Source organism: Seriola dumerili, unplaced genomic scaffold (assembly GCF_002260705.1).
Source record: "Seriola dumerili isolate Sdu_G_001 unplaced genomic scaffold, Sdu_1.0 BDQW01000306.1, whole genome shotgun sequence".
Lineage (NCBI taxonomy): Eukaryota > Metazoa > Chordata > Actinopteri > Carangiformes > Carangidae > Seriola > Seriola dumerili.
Genome location: NW_019174561.1, coordinates 541,051 through 559,173, shown reverse-complemented (window position 1 = coordinate 559,173; position 18,123 = coordinate 541,051). Strand labels below are relative to the sequence as shown.

Sequence of the window (18,123 nt, the reverse complement as noted above, 5' to 3'; positions counted from 1 at the left end):
TCATCCGGTATGGTTTTATTCAGCCACTTTTTATTTTTATTTTTGTTAACCTTCAGTTCACTTGGTCTCAGTTGCAGCTCCATTTAGATGCTAATCATATGATGGAAGCAAAAACATAACAGCAACAAACACTTTGTCCAGCACTCCCCAATGCAGAGTTACAACTGATAGGATGATGGGACAAACACTGTTCCAGTAGGAGCTGCCTCTATCATCAGTTTATCTACTGTCCAATAATCCAAAACCTATAACCTAGAAACAGCGAGGCCGCCGATGGAAACTCTTTGATTAACGTCTCTATTTTCATCCGGTTACTCTCAAACACTTGACGCCTTCTTCTTTGTCTCACTGGTGATTAGTTTGCTGTGAAGACGAGGTCCAGTCCGCCCTGAAGCCATCCACTGACTTTCACTTCCACAAGTCAACCCGGCAATTTTGGAAAAAAACAATGTCAACGCGGTTCACGGCGGCAAATTCTCTCGCTTCGCTGTGTTAAAGGGACAGGACGCGCTTCTGCTCCATGTTTCCTGGATATTTTAAAGCGTTCAAATCACTGAGCCCCAGAGGTTAAAAATAATTTACACTTTCACACTTTTTTTTTTTTTTTTATCTAAAGAGCACTCCACTTCAAAAAGATTTCTAATAGTCCCTCTGCAACTAACCCATCACAACCTGCGCTGCCCACAAGCATATGTTTTCAGCTTTCAGCTAAAAATTGAATGCAGGGAGAAAATATAAAAGCAAAAAGGAAAGAGACGATGTGAAACGACTGCTTTAAGAAGTGTTGTAAAATTAAACTGTTCTCACAGGAATTTTGGAATTAATTTTAGCTGAATGAATCATCTCAAGTACATTCAAGTAATAATCATCCACCTATTTAACAGAAATACATTTTTGTTTTACTAACGATGGTTTGATAAAAGTGGTTTGTTTCCTTGCTGGGCAGGAAGTGATGTGTTGTATGGTAGTAAGCACAAGCACGGCTGGACAGATAAACAAGTTAATTGATAAGTTATAGGTGACTGAAGAGGTGCGGAAAATACCAGATCAATGTACACACCGAAACCTCCAACCTGGACGACCACACGGGTCGTTAGCTTTAGGAAAAGATGGTGGTTTTGGGGTAAAATAAGTACTTCCTTAAGATTGGACGATCTCTGTTGTCATGGTTACAATAATAACGACTAACAGTCATGGATAATAGTCATGAATGTGTCACATCCGTCCACCACCACCACCACCTCCCCCTGACGTAGACTCTGTCTCTCTTTATACTACGTCACCGACACCTTTTCTTATTGCTCCTGTCCTATGACCATTAGATGTTGCCTAGCAACAAAACCTAGCTATGATGTCATAATAACCTGCTGCACGGACGACCTATATATAAGAAATATACTGTATAGCTGCCGTTAAATATCAGATGATATCTGGGAGACACTGAATCATCCGTGGCTCTGAGGTTTGGAGCAGCTAACACAGCACCAAGACTAAATCTGCTTTTTCTTTTTCCCCCCTTTTCCCTTTTGAATGTCGGTTATTATGTCCCCGGCTCTGATGGCCGTCCACAGCGCTCGCACACACGCTGTATGGGGGGTAATTATAGCTGATGGTGGGCAGCGATTTTGTTCAGTTTTAACGTGGCGGCGGCAGGTAATTGCAGACGAAGCGGACGTGATTTAGTCTGATTATCTCCATCTTTCCCTCTCACTCTTTTTCTTTCTTGTGTTGATATGCTTCATTTCAACCCCATTACTTTTAATTCTCTGGGACATACGACCACATCATAATGATGCGGCTGCTAATGATAATAATATCTCTGTAATTTCCTTGTTTCTTTAGTTCTTATTTTTGGTTACAAATGAGGAGGGAAAATGATGCTGAGAGGAGGAGGGCGAATGGGAGATGATGTGAAGAAAACAGGAAGAGGAGAGTAGGAGAGAGATGAGGCAGCAAGTGAATATGGGCTGAGAGAACAACAAAAAAAAAGGATCTACTTTGTGTGTGTTGATGCGTGTGATTTTATTGATTGATGCAAAAGAACCTAGCTTGACGCGAGCACAAAGCTAGCCGCTCTGTTAGCTACAGGGAAGACTTCTGAGCCTTGTTAGAAACTGAGAGATCAGCATTTTTTTTTTTTCAATCCAACATGTTTTGCATTTGAAGAACGTCAGAGTTCAAGGGGTTTGTATTTAAAAAGCGAATTCAACCTGAAAAGGTGTTTACATGCACTCGCAGACGAGCGAGGCCTTTAGCTTTACAGCTATCGTACAGCAGAAATAATACTTTTGAAAAGGCCAGATTTTACCGTTTCCGCTTTAAATCAAAGCTCAGATTCATCTGTCTCAAGAGCTTTTATGTGAGCGGAGCTACTCTGTGCTCGATGACTCATTCCTCCAATTGTAATCCACTCCCTCTGTGTTTATAGTGGGGGCATGGGAACAATCATTTTGTCAAGTAGGCATGAATGTATTTTTTTGTTTTGTGTTTGGTGAGTGTCTTAGAATAGATGAGTGAATTCCCTATACATGGCTGGCACACACTGATCTCTCCGGTGGAGTAAAAATAATCATAAGTAGCAGAAAATTGCAGAGAAGCTTATCTTTCAACAAGCAAGATCCTTGAGAGCACATTTGGACTCACTGTGTGCCCCCGATGATGACCATGGGGTGCAGCTGAAAGAGCCGGAAAAAGCTCAAAGTACACCTAATTATTCTTGTAAAGCGACTATTTCTTTCTGAGGTCAAGGATGAACTTTCTCATTCAACTGAACCATTAGATATGACTGAAAGCTGTAATTGAAAGGTAGTAAGTGGACCTTGGACCAAACAGGTAAGCTACACCATCAAAGCTGTTCAAGCAGCTGAGTGGCATCAAGCACATTAACTGATAAATCTTCAAATCTCACTGTCTAAAGTTTGGAATCAGTTTGCAAAGATTTGGTTAACTGGGGTCCATTTGCGAGATATGTTTTTGACCGTAGAATGTAGTATTCTCCAGATTTGTTGTGTCATTTTGCCGGATGCTGGATGTCTGTCTCTGGCCAAATCATACCAGGAATTAAAGGCACCGTTGTGGAGGAATGTTCTTCCTTTCAGTCGACTTTTCTCACTTTGTGGGCTCACATAAACTCCAAAGGTACACGTCATAGAGACCTCATATCGTTATCCTCTCGCCTATGGTCGGTAAATTCGGTTAATACTTTCCCCGATACTGCGTTCATGAACGGAGCCTCAACCTCAGCAGCTTCGACCCAAAAAGAAAACGCTGGGACTTGAGAGAAGACGACCCAAAGAGAAGTCAAATTCAAACACTGCAGAAAACCAGTTTCGGCGACCGAAGGTAACAACGCCAATTTGTTGTTCAATCGCTTGGAAAAACAATCACAGTGTCGACTCTGAAGTGTGCACGGTTCACAGAAACAGAGAGGGGCCGATACGGCCTGTGATAGCTCAATGTTTAACTTACATTATGACTGACGGTGTCCAGAAGGACCCGTTCTCGTAGATAAAGATACACGAAGAGGTAATAACTCAGAGAGAACGGCCCAGCTCCAGACAGTGATGTAGTGTTAGTGAGCAGGACATGCTTAACAATTTCTAGGTAAGACAAGACTTTACGTCTGATCTATACGATCTCCGTCGGAAGGGACAATCTGGAGGAATTGCTTCTGATTCACCTGCTCAGTCATCATTTTCTCCTTGGTGGTTTCAATAAATACTTCCGCCTGAGACGGCTGAAATCCTCTGGAAGAATTTCCACCACAATCACATTTAATATCACTTAATATGACATATTCGCCGTGTCCCAATTCAGTGGCAGCATCCTTCAGGGGCTGCATTTGAAGAGTGATTGCATCACAGTGGCGCGACTAGACAGCGGAGAAAGGCGTCCTTCTTTTCCTGGGTAACGAGGAATCCAACAGGTGGATCATTTGTGGCCCAAGCTATCCCAAGATTCATTGCGCACCAGTACTGAGAGTCTGAGGATCACACTGTTAAATGTAAGTATTGGGTTTCGGCTCAGTTCCTCAAGTTTTTGTGAATGAAAGTTAGATTTTGCAAAGCGATGGGATCCATGGACCAGACCGTCTCATTTCAGGTTCGACCTTCACGGTCTACGACGGGCCGCACCTTCCCCTGAATCGGGACGCAGCTTGTAACTACGACGAGGACAGTCTGACAACCTTAAGAAAGTATTTATTCTAACCCAAACTATGATCTTGAAACCAAACCAAACCGGGACTGTTCCACAAGCTTAACCACACGCTGGCCTCGACTTCCTGCTGCACTACGTGAACTACAACTTTGCCCCAGTGGCACCAGATACGATCAGTGCACACACACACACACACACACACAGAACAGCTGCGTATCATTTGGATTCTTGCACCGGATCCGCTTCCTTGATTATCATTTCTGGGATCACCTTGAGGAGAATTATTTGTACAGCTTCTATCAGAGTAATTTTCCAGTTCTGGCTGAGCGGCAACAATGATGGCAGCATGACTCCACTCTGCCGGTACAAGATACTGTCATCAGCTATCAGCTCACTCACACTCTCTGCTCTCTCACATACACACACACAAACCATCCGTCTCTCCGTCTCTCCATCTCACACACACACACACACACACACATTCCCTGCATGTAAAAACAAACACAACAGGGGGTCGTCTGCCAGCCTTCTGCTCTTTCCCTCCCTGTCTTGTCTTCTACCACATCTTCCTTTTCCCTTCTTCTCTGTCTCATCTATTTCTTCTTCCATTTCTTTTATTTTTTAATCCTCCAATTCTCAGCTGATTCTGTCCACCCCGCCTGAAAGCCCTTTTCTTTTTTACCTCACTTTCTCTTCCTCTCTTTTCTTTTTTCCCCTCCTCCTCCTCCTCTCCCTCCCTCTCTCTCTCGCCCCATACCGTCTCGCTCCTTCAGACAGCAGTAAGTACGCAGGGCTGGTGTCAGAGGCTGTTATAATACGAGAGCCACTGAGCCACTGAGGCTGGAGGGAGGGAGGGAGGGAGGGAGGGGCCCTTTCCACTTCTCCCTGCCCAGGGAGGGGAGCTTCTAATTGGGCTGAGATGGCAGGAAGTACTGGCTTGCAAACACTGCAGATCTGGACACAGGCCACAGATTTGAAGAGGCTGACAGTGTGTGTGTGTGTGTGTGTGTATAAAAGAAAGAGAACTGAAATATTCTTTTAATTAGTCTAATGTACAGTATGTGTGCATAGGTGTGTGAACAAAGAACACTGTAGAGGAGCCTAAATCTAATATTATGATAAAAAGTCTTAACTCTATAGATCTGTAGTTGCCAGGTCCAGGCTTAGATCAATATCCTTGAATCATGTATTTGCTCAACCCCATCTCCTAGATCTCGATCTAGATGTGGATATAGAAATAGAAATATATATATATATATATATATATAGAGAGAGAGAGAGAGAGAGAGTAGACATGTGCACACAGGCTCCTGTTGGCGTCTGCAGCACTGGAGTAACAACAAAGTCATCAGAAGCTGTGGTGTCCAAGGGCGAAGGGTCACACACCCATTACTCATTAATGAGCTCCACTCCTATGCTCAGTCTTCCTCTCCTCATAACCTTGCAACCCCCCCCCCCCCCCCCCCCCCCCCCCCCCCCCCCCCCCCCCCTCCCCCCCCCCCCCCCCCCATCCGCTCCTCCTCTCCTCTCCTACCTTCTCCTCTCCTCTCTCAGCTTTTAGTCTGGTTCCATTTTCTCTCTCTGTGACTCATCTTTTTTTTTCTTCTGTCCTCTTCTCTCCCAAGTCTTGTCATTACCCCAGAAGCCACTGTAAAAAGTTTTGTTGGGGAGAACTTGTTAACTTGAGGGGTCCAGAAAAAGGCCAAACAAAATAGACTTCTGTGTTTTTTATCTGGGAGAGATTTGCAGGAGGGGGACGGGGGGTGGCGTGGGTGGGTGGGGTGGGGGTGGGGTGGTGGGTAGCAGAAAGCTGTAATTTGGAGACATCAGATCAGATTGTGTTGAAAGCCTGCACAGAGCCGCTGTACACAAATACAATGAGCAGGAGCCAGCGGCGCCTAATGACTGCTGCTGTAGCACAACAGCCAAACAGGAGCGGCTGGTTTTTTTTTTTTTTTGCTTCACGACGAGCTTTTATATCGCACGTCGCCAAAAGTGAGACCCACATGATAAACTGCAAATACCTTAATTGGAGCAGGGGGATAATCTATGGAGTCATTATCTTCCAGTTTCATGAATATATTGCATTTCACTGCTTCATGAGGCCGACGTCTGCCCCACATTGTTCTCGCTCGATGAGGCAAAAAGACATTTAAAATGTACTTAGCTTATATAATACCCACACCACTGAAAAACAGGACTAATGAAATTCTTCTACGGCCCAACTCGGATCAGATTTTAAAATTTAAATGATCTATGACCTTTTCTGAACTGAATGTATTAGAGACGAGCAAGGCTTTTTGCTTCTTCTTCTTCTTCTACAAATCCCTGCTTCAACTTCAATTTTTATTCCTAGATGAAGACATTTTCTTTAGGTTTATATAACGTGTGGATGTTTTGGCTGGACCGCAACAGCCCTATAATCTAAATAAACGACAAACAGGAGCGACTGAAAATGAAGCTTTGTACTAAAATATGTTCTGACCAAACTCTACATATCAAACAGAGGGAGTTAGACATAAAGACCTGCCTCTTAATAAAAGTCTGTTACGTTCTGGAGTTGAGGTTAATAAAGTCGAAACTACTGTGGATCCAGACGGAGGATGTGAGCTGAGTGAGAGACTGAGAAAAGAAAGATATTCCGTCTCTTGTAACTTTCTCTTTGAGCGATCATTCGAACAGTAAATGCCGCTGGGATCGCAGCTCAGTCTTCGTCTTAAACTGACGTGTTTTGTGATTTTGTCCGACGACGTCGCAGTTATAAAATCAGTGAAAGGAGTGAAAGTGAAACACACTAAACTGAACAGTTTGGCTTTGGGATTTTATTTTATTTTTTTTGTTTTTCTGGTTTAAGTGGCTCAAACTCCGGTGGCTCAGGTTTTTTTTTGTTTTCAAGGGTGCTGGACACAGTAATTGCAGGGTCTTTAATATTGAACAAAAAAACCTTATCAACTTCCTGCAGATATATTAGTCACTTGAGTCATGAGGCAGTTAAACCCTCTGCTCACCGCCTTTTATATTCCATTGTCTTTCTGGCCGACTGAAAAGAGCAAGGAGTGAAACAGCTGCCGGTGGAGAGGGAAAAAATGTAATGCTTCAATATGCCCATTAGGTTTTATTTTACAATGCTGGAGACAACGGGTGGATACTGCGTGGCGCTGATGCAGAATAGATGCATGATGGGAGATTTCTGCTACTAAAATATTCTACTTTTTAAATGATGCCCCCTCCTCCCTGTGATTCTTCTTCTGTGTCTTGGTATTAGCCGGATGCTCAGAGGTATTCTGTGACGGTTACGTTTTTATAAAGCAGAAGTAGGTACACGTACAGAAACATATGGAGCAAAAGCTTAAATGAAACTCCACTACGCTGCTGACAAAAGACATAACTCAGTTAAACGTCGGCGTAAACAGATGGAGCTGGTATTTTAACACAGAAGAAGAAAAAACGCTCACAGGCGCAAGTTGAAACTGCTGAACAAGATGTTTTACTCTTCTCTCCTTCCCCTCTCATCTCCTCTCTCTCTCTCTCTCTCCTCCTCCTCCTCCTCTTGCTCTTCTCGCCTCCTTTTTCAGTAGCCACTAAGCAGGGATTGTGTCTGTCACAGATATACTTAATCAGTTAACTCCCTGTGGAGCTCAACTCACTCACCGCATACACTCCGCTGTCAGGCCGGCTCAAGGCATTAGGGAATTTAATAGCATGTGTGATTGAGTGTAAGTGTAAGTGTGTGTGTGTGTGAGAGAGAGAGAGAGAGCGAGAGAGACAGAGAGAGAGACAGAGAGAGAGAGAGAGAGAGAGTGTGTGTGTGTGTGTTGTAAGTGTGTTAAAGTGTGTCTTTCATCACTTCCCTGTGTACTCACATGTTCTGTAACATCTTTAGGGTGTGTGTGTTGAAAGGGTTTGTGTGTGTGTGTGTGTGTGTGTGTGTGTGTGTGTGTGTGTGTGTGTGTGCAACTTTGAAAGTATTCCAGTCGTGTTTCAATGTTCAACTGATGTGTGTGTTCCAGTGTCAGCAGCTATGTATGTGTGTGTGTGTGTGTGTGTGTGTGTGTTGGAAGGTATTATAGTGTGTAATAGCTTATTAAGACCAGAGCTCCCTGCAGCTGGTGTGTCAAATAACTCAGACTGTTGTCGACTTACACACTCATACACAAACACACACCTCAAGATGCTGTTTCCAGCTGTTTGAAGGCTGTCAGGAGCAGAATAGAGAGAGAGAGAGAGAGAGAGCGTGCGTGTGTGTGTGTGTGTGTGTGTGTGTGTGAGTGGAGGAGAACACATGCAGAGAGCACAACCAGCTCTCTAAACTGGTACTAAATGTAATGCAGTGGCATTTATATACTGTGCGTCAAACAGAATTTAGTTAATGCAGCAATAGTGATGCAAAAACAACAACAATTAATATCTGCATGAATATTTCTCTTTTGTTTTTTGCATCCAGTTTTAATATTTATAGGTAAACACCGACCAGCTGCAACCACCACATTAATCTCAAAGACTTTCTTTTTTAAATAAATAAATAAATTCTAGAAGAATTATTCTGAGTTTAAGCAGAATAATACCTCACTAACATCTGCCCAGTCGTAGACGCGCTAACTCAGGAACGACTGACCGCCGTCACACATGACACATGTTGAGTATCTGTCTGACAGGAGACCGACGGCTACCTGCTCTGCTCTTTAGCCACCATCTCCTCCTCCATCTATAATCACACAGGACCCGGATACGACTTGTCCTGAAGATACCGTGGCAGAAAGGTTTTCCAGGTCTCTGCATATTTACCTCCATCATTTTTTGTCTTTTATCTCTGGCTGCAACACCTCAGCACTTCACGAGCAGGAGAAATATATGCTGTTAGTCGCTCACACAGCAAATCGTCATCTTTCCCACTGACCAGCTGACACTCTCTCTTTTCACTAAGGTCCAATTTATGATTGTCAAAGGAACATCTTTCCTTCGGTCTGATGTCTGAAGTGTTTGCCTGCAGCAGGTCACGCACAAGCCAGACTGAGGAGAAATACGGTGGTGGTATTATGGCAGACAGCGACTGGTTAGGTTTCTGAGAGGTGAATTAGTCGAGCTGAGCTCAGCCAAACCACGCCGGATCCACTTTCCTGCCTTTAAGGACAGTAACTGAGGGGTTGAGGAGACCGGCTGGCGGTCTACCAGGTTTAACCACACAGCATGGGTGGGTAAAAAGATAATACAAGACATATCATGAGTGAAATACTGAAGTGTTTCCTCCTTAAACTGCAGTGAACCAATCACAGTCTCCTAAAAACAGATTCAGGGTTTCATACATTACAAACCTCAGGAACCAATCCTGTCAACTTGTGGGGACGGGGGGCAGGGCTAAATACACCTGACACCTCGTCAGTACAGAGAGAGACACCGTTAGCATTAGCACAACCACTAACAGTGTGTCAGCCACTGTCAGTTACAAGCTAACAAACAACATAAACAAATAAGAAGATGCTAACTGCGCTAACGGTTCTGATCGTCTGCTAGTCTCTGGTTCTGGTCTCAGACTCCTCCTCTGAGTCTGGGTCTGACTGAGGCTCCAACATGTGGCTGAGTCTCTCTGATGTTTCCTCCTCTCACCATCTTGATGCTCTCTGCTCTTTCACCTGTCCACCTGGAGCCAGCAGGTGGTGGGCGGGGCTCAAGGCCTGATCCAGGCTTATCAACCAGGAAGTCAGAGGAGATGAAAACAGAAAATATGAATCACAGCAGAGGATTTGTACGGAGTTGAAAACACGTCTGGAGACTTGTTGTGGAACTTTAAAATCCCTTCGTCAGTCGGTATCTGATAAATGTCTCGTCAGCGGTACATCTCATTAATTCTGATTCATTCATCAACAATCAATTATCACACACTGTCAATGATCACAGCTCATCATTACCAGCCATCAACGAATATCCAATTGTCAACCCCCTGAAGTTTTATAAAGATGAAATATAATCACTCACGATCCTCCGCCTTCTAATTAAAAATACAATCATCGTTAACCCCCCCCCCCCCCCCCCCCCCCCCACGCCCCAATCACCTGATGCTTTCTCTTTTTTTTCTCATAAAGAAGAAAGCATCAGGTTAAAAATCATCATCAAAATTTGGCATGTGTTGTTACTACCGCGTCGTTGTTGCCCCCCCAACGGCTTCTGAAGAGGAACAATGATTAACAGCAATCACCGTCAACAGTATCAATAATACCTCCGCTGGTGTTAAAAATCAGCCTCATTATCTCCATTATCTGTGCGCTTACCTCCCACCGGGAGCTGCAACATCAAACCATTTCATCATCTGGTGGTGGGGGGGCTGGAAGAGCTAATCAGTCTTTCCTGGAGAGTCCTTCTCTTCCTGTTTGTCTCAAGAAAATGTGTCTGTCACTCACGGTATTTCAGCTCGGAGCAGAGGGATCGACACGAGCGGAGAAACATGGACGTGGTTATAAAATCAGGATTTTAGCAGCATCTTGGAAGTGACTGCTGGTTAACATGTCGTCTTTATGGGCCACGTTTCGGTAACTGTCTTAAACTTGTTCCGTTGTCATGACAACAGAAACAGAAGAACAGCTAGCTGATACTGAACTGATAGACTGAAACCAGTTGATACTAGATTGAAACCAGTTAATACTAGACTGAAACCAGTGGCTACTAGACTAAAACCAACTGATAGACTGAAACCAGCTGACACTAGACTGAAACCAGCTGACACTAGACTGAAACCAGCTGATAGACTGAAACCAGCTGATAGACTGAACCAGCTGAAAGACTGAAACCAGCTGACACTAGACTGAGACCAGCTGATAGTAGACTGAACCAGCTGATAGTAGACTGAACCAGCTGATAGTAGACTGAACCAGCTGATAGACTGAAACCAGCTGACACTAGACTGAAACCAGCTGACACTAGACTGAAACCAGCTGATAGACTGAAACCAGCTGATAGACTGAAACCAGCTGACACTAGACTGAAACCAGTGGCTACTAGACTGAAACCAGCTGATACTAGACTGAAACCAGCTGATAGACTGAAATCAGCTGACACTAGACTGAAACCAGTGGCTACTAGACTGAAACCAGCTGATAGACTGAAACCAGCTGACACTAGACTTAAACTAATTGACACTAGACTGAAACCAGCTCAGACTAGACTGAAAGCAGCTGACACTAGACTGAGACCAGTTGATACTAGACTGAAACCAGCTGACACTAGACTGAAACCAGCTGACACTAGACTGAAACCAGCTGATAGACTGAAACCAGTGGATACCAGACTGAAACCAGATGAGACTAGACTAGACTTTCCAGTGAAAGCAGTTGTTTACAGGTTCCATAACAGTTTTCAACTACGTCCTCAATTTCACACATTGACTAACACACGGTCCAGCACTGTACCAGGTTTTGACCCAGTCTGGTTTCATGGTTGCATAACATTACACTCTGAAAGAATCTGATTAACTGCCTCGAGTGGGGCAATTCATCACAGATCTCCCTGTGGAGCCTCTGACACCTGTAAACAGACTGTTCTGTATACAACTGGTGGAGTTCCCCTTAAAATTGTTTGGATCTCTTGCTCACATTAACGGAGCATCGATTTCAGAGTATTTTGGTTTTTTAAAAATATTTAGCAAAACAGATTTATTTTGAAATGAGTTCATTGTTAGAAGAGAAAAGAAAAACATAAGTACAATTTTTCAGAAAACAAAAAGTCTTCTTCCTAAAGGTCTGCAGGTGGAATAATGTTGCAGCAGTTCTGCACTGCTACAATCAATCAGCCACAAACTAGACTGCTGTGATCTGTTCAAGCCTGAGTGTAGAGAGTGTGTGTGTGTGTGTGTGTGTGTGTGTAGACTGCAGGTATAGGACTTTCTTATTCACTGAATCTGTACTTGCTTCCATGTGTGAACAGAGTGTGTGTTTATTTGTATATTACTGTGTGTGTGTGTGTGTGTGTGTGTGTGTGTGTGTGTGTGTGTGACAGCTTGGGGGATGCTAATATTTGTTGTGGTTCTTTGGTCAACACTTCAGAGGAGTTGTTGGCGTTCTGACTTCAGAGCAGCTCGGCAGACGTGTTGAGAATCGGTGCCAGGGAGGATAAGAGAGGAGGAGGGAGGGGGGAGACACACTATGTACAGCTGCATATGAAGCTAATGCACACACATACACACACACACGCATACACACACACACGCATACACACATACACACACATGCACACAAACAAAACACGAGGCATTGTTGTTTTCAAAACCTTTCTTGCTTTGTTTGTTTCGCACACAAACACGGACACACAGAAACAAGATGCCCTCAGCCTCTCTCTCTGTCTCCCTCCCTCACACACACACACACACACACACACACACACACACACAACCATACACAACCACACAACCATACACATAACCTCCACTGTAATGAGAAGCAACACGATGCAGGAGGGGATACTGATTATGCCAGTGATGCTTGGAGGTGTTAACACTGGGTGAAGTGTGTGTGTGTGTGTGTGTGTGTGTATAGTAACACGGCCTGGCAAAGACTGACAGCCTGTGTAATGACTCTCATTCACCTGTACACTGGTACACATTAGTGAATGGAGAGAGGGCCTGGGGTGAGTTTGTGCACGTGTGTTTGTGAGAGAGGAAGAGATTCATGACGGACGGAGGAGATAGGGAGAGAAGAAGAACGAGAGATGGTGAGAGGAGATCAACGGAGTGAGGGGAAAAGATGAGAAGAGGAGAAGAAGAAAGAGGTCGGACAGAAAGGAGAGATCATGAAATGGGCAAAAACGAGGGAGGAAGACAAACACGACGTTGCCAGTGGTCTGTGTCGCTCGCTGAGCTGTGCGTCTCTGACGATCAGTAAGTGTGAACATGATGTTTTAGCTAATCTAGGTCAAGTTCAGTGATAATACTATGCGAGGTTAGCATGCTAGCGGTTTGCACGCTAGCTTAATGCGCATTATTTACCATATGCCATTGAATTGCTTTGACATTTCGGTTGACAGTGATGGCGGATTCACCCTTGGTTGTAAACTGGATATGTAAAGAATTAAGTGTTTTAAACTGTGAGTGTAATTTCAGTCATTTCCACTAGCGGTGTAGCATGATAGCAGTGCGATAACACAGAGACGAGCTAATGATGCTAATGATTCGTCTTTACTTCCTTTCCAGACCGACACATATACAGACGCACACACTCTGACGTGTGCAGATCTGCACGTTAGGAAATAAAAGAGAACATAAAGGACAGAAGACTGCATCATGGGTGTTCTTACCGACGCCACCTGAGCAGCACACCTTCCAACCAGAACCCCACCCTACAGACCCAATCTGCTTTCTCACCAACAGCATGAATGAAACAGTCAGACATCTGTGGGAAAAGCAAAGAATATCTCTCCAATTCAAACAGTTTCAACTCGTGCAGATGTGTCCTCGTGCAGCCAAGAACCAACCTGTGCGTATGCATCCCTTTTTATTTATTTTGACATATCCCTTTACCTTTAAAGTTGCCTTCATTCGAACCATCAGCTCATACAGTGAACATAATGAGAAGCAGAGAGAGGAGCTGAACAAGCAGCACCAGTAAAGTGGGAACATCTATAATTGGGACGGCACATTGTTTTTTGTTCCGAGATCCTCCAGAGTTAAATGACTTCGAGGCGTTAAAACAACAGAGGAATATATTCGATTCACTACAGAAGCCCTTAGATTTTTCGGAGGTTTATTGTGCGGCATTCCCGGTGATGGAAAAAAAAAAACAAAAAAAACGAGGCAGTGCGGAAGAAATCTATGAGCAAATCAATGATTATTACAAATGTGCAGGTGAGACAGACTGTTCCTGAATGTTGTAATACATAACCGCCATAATGACGTTCCTCCCTCTCCAGCTGAGAGCTGCAGAGTAAGTGCTGACTTCAACTGAGTCGGAATCAAACTAAATTAGAGCTTCAGTGATAATTGGTATTCAAATAAAACACATCTCATTTTTACAAGGAAACATTTTGATTTCTGGAAGCGAAACTTGGAAATTAAAAACAATGTTATTTAGCCTCATTTTAATTTGAAACAGTTCAGATTAAACTCAAAACTTTTTAAACGGAAGTTAAAAATCAACCCACGACAAGCTGTCGGCTGATGCTGACCACCCAAGTCTACATCAAAATATTGTGGGTTTTAATTATAATAAACTTCTCTACTACACTTTCTCGCCGAACTTCACCAACTAGTGTCATCGTTAACTCTGCATTTTAGTGGATAACAATGGTAGCATGATAACTAGTCAGTGTCTCACCTGCAGGAGATTTAGAGAAGGAGCAGGAGCTGAGTGATGAGCTGCTGTGGATGGGCTCAGTTTAAGCGCTTTATTTTGAAAATATTCATAGCTTCATCTTGCTCACATAGGCATACAGTATTTTACTTTGGAACTACCTCACTTTTATTCACTCTCCTCTGTCGGAGTAAGAACTGCAATGATGAGAAGTCGATGGATAGTGTTTACTTATCGCCCGTTAGCGACCAAGCTAATCCACCAGAGCTATTTTCAAACGCTTCAACAACTTTCTACTGAACTAAAAGCTGCACAAGAGGAAGCAGCTAATGTGACTGACTAGCGCTAGCCAAGCCAAGCTGGGCAGCTAGTTAAAGGTTAGTTTACCAGCCGCAGCAGGCCACCAATTACATCTCCAGCTACATCATCCAGCAACACGCAGAGGCTCGACACACAGGAAGTTTGTGAATGTTTACATGCCAACAAACAAACAAACAAACAAACTGACAGATGTTGTGTAGGAGCGAACATGAAGACTGATATAAAATGTAAACATTCATGAAAACAAATACACAGTACACACTTCAACACACCTCCTCCTCCTCACTTCTCCCTGATAACACATGGACCTGCACACATACAGTAGAAATACATCACGCACACACAAACAAGTGCACATACCCTTCTCTGCACATATGTAAATTCTTGCCAATAAATCTGTTTATTTTGAAGGCATGAAGGCACGCTTCTGTTGAATTATAAATGACCATATGGGAAAGTTGTTGTATGAACCGAGAGAGAGAGAGAGAGAGAGAAAGAGAAAGAGGGGGCTGAGAAGGAGAAGAAAAAAAAAACGAAAGGAGAGAAAGAAGTGAAGGAGGAGAGGGAGGAGAAAATAGAAGCAGACAGATGCCGGTAATGAGGAAACACTACTGCGCTTTGCCTCAACCCATAAACTGTCAGAGGTAATCAGACAGGATGAATGGATGGATAGAGAGCAAAGGAAAGGAGAGGAAGAAAGGGGAGGTGAGGAAAAGCTAACAAGAGGAGAGTAAGAGGGAGCAGCATGGGAGTAAAAGGGATTTAAAGTGAAGGAGAAGATTTCACGGAAAGGAGAGATGAGAGAGGAGAAGAGGTTAGAAAAAGAAAAACAGGAAGGTGAGACGATGAGGGAGAAAAGGGAGAAATGAAAATAAATAAATGCAGAAATGCAGGAAAAACAAGATAAGAGGGAGAGAATAAAGTTGGAAGTGGAGGTTGGGAGGAGAGGAGGAGAAGCGCTGAGGAGACAGGAGGACAGGAGGCTGGTAGATTAACATTTATTCAGTGTGCTGAAGGGATTTCAAACATGGCATCGAGCGTTTGTGTTTGGCAGATGTCCGCAGGAAGAGCGTGTTAACACTTCGACTCGAATCAGCCCTTTTCAAACTGAGTCAGAGACACAGAGAGGTGGTGAAAACTATGTGTCAGTGTGTGAAGAAGTGAGAAAGAGGAGGGAAGAATAAAAACAACAAAAGAGGAGCGTGACGGAGAAACAGCAGAAAGTCAAAAGTCCTCACAAGGATGGAGAGATTATCACAGCTGCCTCTGAGGGGATTTTTACGTCTCGAACTCGGGTGTCGGTTTAAGTCTCGCAAAGCCAGGCCACAAATTTAGCTCCCCCCACTGTGATCTGCTGAGGCTCATTGAGGCATTTGCTCCGGTTAGAGGTGCCGTCACTTTGCAGGCGGCTGGATCAGACTTTAACCAGTAAACACAGATTTCATTTGAACTTTTTCCTCAGTGAGACTCACCAGGAACACGCTGGCTGCTTCGCGGGATGTAGAGATTTGGCGTCTCGCCTATTTTTGTTTTTCTCCCGGTAAAAAAATAGACAAAGAAAAGACCTTATGATAGCGGTGTTGACATTATACCAGCGACATGACATAAAACTGACAGTTTCCACTGTAGTTGTCTGTGTCGAAACTGAATCTAAATGTGACACAAGACATGAAAAAATATAAATATTATATTTTGTTGAGACAGAGAGATTTTAGTGACGTTTTCTGTCAAAAATAAATCAGAAATGAATGATTAATGAAGAGAAATCCAACATTCAAGTAGCAAAACAAATCATTTGCAAAACAGAACAATTTTGGTGAAAAGATGTGATTACATAAAGAAATAAAAATATGAATAATATTTTTAAATGTTTTAAAACAAATCGATCTTTAAAAACATTTAAAAGTAAATAAAAAAAAATTCTCATATTAAGGCCGATGACAGGAACTTCTACGCTGTCGCTGGTCGGACAACATCGTACGCTTGTTTGATAGAAGATAAAAGATCAAATCCAAGGCAAAAACTGAAGAGTCAAACTGGAAAGCAGGTGAGCAACAGGAAGAGGCAAAAGGAAAGAGTCAGGAGACCGATGATGAATCGACAACTGATCTCCCCCCGTCAAACAAAAAAGAGAAAATTAGCTTCCCCTGCTCTCAGTTCAGTCCTGAACGTTCCATCGTTATCATGAAAATAAAAAGTGCTCGGAGAAGACATTATTCAGCCTCTCTATTGTTACGGGGTCAGATGTGGGCCGCCAACAACTTTTGAGATTTTCAAGTGGACAAGTGATAAAAGGTTAGGAACCACGGCAGCAGGTCAGCGACGCACACGCCGCACAACGCAGGCAGCGCGTTCCCGCCGTTACACATGAAGCCTTGCTGCCGCCACTTCCTCTTTGTCTTGTAGTTTTCAAACTGGAAAAGCAGTTTTCAAACTGTCGGCTGCTCAGGAAACATCAAGCACCTCTCTCTCTCTCTGACTCTTCACTGCAGTCGGTTACCCAGTCAGTCTGAGGTGGTAAATAAGCCATAAAGCTGCAGAGTCATGTGTCATGAAAACACTTTGGAGATATAGTTCCATAAAGAAAAAGTTTTACACCATCGTTAATGACGAGATAGAGAAGGTGAAGAACAGGGCTGCTTGCAGGGGAACACAGTCCCACATGCAGAACTGTACAGTGTGTGCGAGCGAGAACGAATCCGACCGGGAGGGAATTTGTTCCGAGCTCTCCAGCTCCGAAACAGAAAGTAAATCCCTTGTTTTCAAAAGGCGAATTAAAGTTCAACCTGACTGAAGAAGGAAAAAAAAAAAGAAAAGAAGAAATAACCTTTAACCCGCACTCAGAGTTTCAGCTGCAGCCGCTCCGTCCGCCCGTCTTACCATATTTCCTTGTTCTAATAAAGACAGCACACAAAGTCATTTCCCTGGGGGCCTTTTAAAACATTTTCTCAAGAAAATGAGCCTTTGTACAATCACAGCGAGCGAGATGGACAGTTTCCATTACCAGGCCCTTGTAATTAAAGGATTTGTACTAATAGCAAATTTATCATAATTCCTGCTGGCTATCACGTCCTTGTCAGGCTGTTTCATTTCAGCACAGTGTTTCATTTTAAACCCTTCAGGTTAGCGCACTGTTTCCTGACTTGACATCTAAACCCTTGTAATGAGACTGAGCACGTGCACAGATCTGTGCGTGCTTACACACACACACACACACGAATTGCCAAGTAGAAACCCACAAGCACAATCTTCTGGATCATATTGGTCATGTACGTGAATGGGGGTGAATGTGCACAAACACACACACACAAATCCTCGTTTTACTATATTTGTGGAGACCTGTCATTGACATAATGCATTCCTTTAGGGTAAG

General features: G+C 43.5%; 1 protein-coding gene across 1 annotated transcript in view; it reads right to left on the bottom strand.

The window, feature by feature from the left end:
- ptprt (protein tyrosine phosphatase, receptor type T) overlaps window positions 1-18,123 on the bottom strand; it is a 324,259-nt gene that overhangs the window by 27,405 nt on the left and 278,731 nt on the right. The gene's annotated exons all lie outside the window — the stretch shown is intronic.